Below are 3,395 nucleotides of genomic sequence, written 5' to 3' on the forward strand. Positions count from 1 at the left end.
TGTGTGTGTGTGTGTGTAGAGTCCAGAGCTCTATATTGGGTATCTTCCTCAATTACTCTCTAATTTACCTTTCAGACAGAGTCTCTAACTGAACTTAGAGCTCACTGATTCAGCTAAACTTACTTCCCAACAAGTCTCAGAGGTTTGCTGAGATTTTAGGTGCCTGTCACCACACCCAACTTTTTCTTACCTGTGGAATAAAAATTGAACTCAGATACCTGCTCATGTGGCAAGTCCTTTCCTGACAAAGTTATCTTCCTAGCTTTCTCAAGGCCTTTTAAAGAATAAATAAAATAACCAATTAAAAAAGACTGTATGTATGGTAGAGTGATATGAGGTAGAATATGTCCACTATACACTGTATAATTATATGAAATATCTTTATGCAACACAGTACCACATACAATATATGTAAAAGTGAAAAGGAGGCAGATCTGATTCTGTGAGTTCCTTGTTTAACTTTTCTAGCTTTCTTAGTTAGGGTTCCTATTGCTGTGATAAAAGACCATGGCTAAAAGAAAGTTGGAGCAGAAAGGATTGATTTGGCTTGCACTTCCAAATGACTGTTCATCACTGAAGGAAGTCAGGACAGGAGTCTGAAGCAGGAGCTGATTCAAAGGCCATGAAAAACTGGGCTACTGTGACTTGCTCAGCTTGTTTTCTTTCTTTTGCCCTTCCCTTCCTTCCTTCCTTCCTTCCTTCCTTCCTTCCTTCCTTCCTTCCTTCCTTCCTTTCCTTCCTTCCTTTCTTCCTTTCTTCTTTTTATTTATCCTTCTCTCATACCAATACCTATGGACTGCAGTTTCCCTTCCCTTCACTCCTTCCAGTTCCCCCACTACCTCCTATGTCCCCCAGATCCACTGTCCCTCTGTTTTCCTTTAAAAGGGAGCAGGTTTCTCAGGGATATCAACAGAACAAAGAATAGCAAAATGCAATGAGACTAGGTACAAACCCTCATATCAAAGGTTGCTGAGGCAATTCAAATGAATAAAAGGGTCCCAAGAGCAGGCAACAGAATCAGAGATACCCCCAGTCTCACTGCTAGGAGTATACAAAAACTTCCAAGCTAAACAACCGTAACCTATGCATAGACCCATGCAGGTTCCATGGTTGCTGCTTCCGTCTCTTCAGTGGAATCTATGACCCCTTCTTAGCGGATTCAATGAACCTTGTTCTCATGGTGCCCTTGACCCCCTGGCTCTTCTAATCTTTCCTTCCCTTTTTTTTAAATAGGGTTCTTTAAGCTCCACCTAATGTTTGAGTGTGGGTCTCCACATCTGCTCCCATCAGCTGCAGGAGGAAGCCTTTTCAGTGATAATTGGACTATCAGCCTGCTTTCTTATAGAACCCAAGACCACCAGTTCAGGGTTGGCCCCACAAAACAGGTAAAGCCTTTCCCCATCAATCACTAATTAAGAAAATGCCCTACCGGCTCAGCTGCCTACAGCCCAATCTTACAAAGGCATTTTCTCAATTGAAGTTTCCTCTTTCCAGAGGGCTCTAGCTTGTGTTAGTTCACATACAAATTAGCCAGAACACCAGCCTTCATTATCATAAAGTTAGGACAATCTCCCATGTAATGTGATATCCTCCAGTAGGCCATAATAAATCCCTTTCCAGTTTTGTCTCAAGCAGTCCCTCCTCATTGGCTCACTGCTTTAAGCAGGCAGAACGGCAGAACAACATCCATCTCCTGAGTTACAATGCAATGCTGAGAGTGCCCCACCTCCCCACCCCACCCCACCCCCGCCCCCCGTCTAGTAGGTCTCTCCATTTGTTTGCTAACCGTCTACATGGTCAACAGGACTGAATAGCTTTCTTTTCCAGCCCTTCCTATGTGCTTCTATTGTCTTGATGAGATGGAATTGCACTCTAGCTGATTCTTGCACATCTGCCTTCTAAAGTGCTTCACCATGTTTATGTTTCTTTTGCCTACTAGACCATTGACTCTGTGAAGGCAACATGGAAATATTTGTCAATGAGCAAACCCTGTATACTCTGCTGAGGTGCCATCTTGTGGCTCTAGCCCATGCCACAACCTCCATGGCTTTGCTATTGACCTGACTGGGGTGACTGACAGCAACATTGACATTGGGCATGACATGCACTGTGATGGCGATGCATGAAGTTTTCAGCAGCCTGAAAACTCAGCACTTTATACAGCTGTCTTAGCCAGGGTTTCTATTCCTGCACAAACATCATGACCAAGGAGCAAGTTGGGGAGGAAAGGGTTTATTTGGCTTACATTTCCATACTGCTGTTGATCACCAAAGGATGCAGGACTGGAACTCAAGCAGGTCAGAAATCAGGAGCTGATGCAGAAGCCATGGAGGGATGTTCTTTACTGGCTTGCTTCCCCTGGCTTGCTCAGCCTGCTCTCTTATAGAATCAAGACTACCAGCCCAGTGTCAGGGACCAGGTTGAGAAAACCCAGGCATCCTACATCCCGGCATTTTTACAGCATGCAGCTGGGAGCCATATAGTTCTTTGTCAGGAGCCCTTTCCCCTCTCTCTGCAAGGCCATTTCGTGGGAATCAGCAAGACTCCAACCCTAAACAAACATGAAGGACTGTTACGAGAGTCTTCCAGTATTCCAGAGCTGCCCGAAACTGTCATCTTGGGCTGATAGGAGGACCGGAGCTTCGAGATAAGCCGCCCAGTGTTCCGGAGCAGTGACGTCAAGGACCTGAGTTGAATCACTGAAAGTTTCGGACTTGTGGACTGAAAGCCGCCCCCATCCGTCCTTCACTACTTCCTTTCGATGACTCCTAACCCCTCTCTGTATACTATTTAACTTGAGCCTTTTCACCCAGTAAATGAGACTATGACGAATATGCATGGTCTCCGTCTCTTCCTTTATCCCATTCCTCTCTAGGTTTGGAATCCCCCTCGAGGACCATGGAATAACTTATGTCCCGCTGGACGGGATAGCCCAGAGATGGCACCACCCACAAGGGGCCCTCCCCCCTTGATCACTAATTGAGAAAATGCCTTACAGCTGGATCTCATGGAGGCATTTCCCCAACTGAAGCTCCTTTCTCTGTGATAACTCCAGCCTGTGTCAAGTTGACACAAAATTAGCCAGTACAACAGCTGAACACAGAGTTGGGTTGGGGGCTGGGGGCTGTGTACCAAAGCATTCTCAGGCTTCCTCAGGACTCAGTCCACACTGTCAACATCTCTACTCAGACCAGGGAAAGGCATTGCCATTATCCTGAGCCTGACTCAGGGAAGAACTTGCTGTTCCCATGGGTTGAAGCATTCGGGTATTTCGCGTGGCCGTGTTCGTATAAACAATATGCATCCACTCAGGACTTCATCCCCTCCCCACAGTGCCACACCTCTCGTGCTCAATGTGACACAGCAAGGAAGGGAAGAGACTGGAAAAGATGGTT

The sequence above is a fragment of the Mus pahari genome, chromosome 4, assembly GCF_900095145.1.
Source record: "Mus pahari chromosome 4, PAHARI_EIJ_v1.1, whole genome shotgun sequence".
Lineage (NCBI taxonomy): Eukaryota > Metazoa > Chordata > Mammalia > Rodentia > Muridae > Mus > Mus pahari.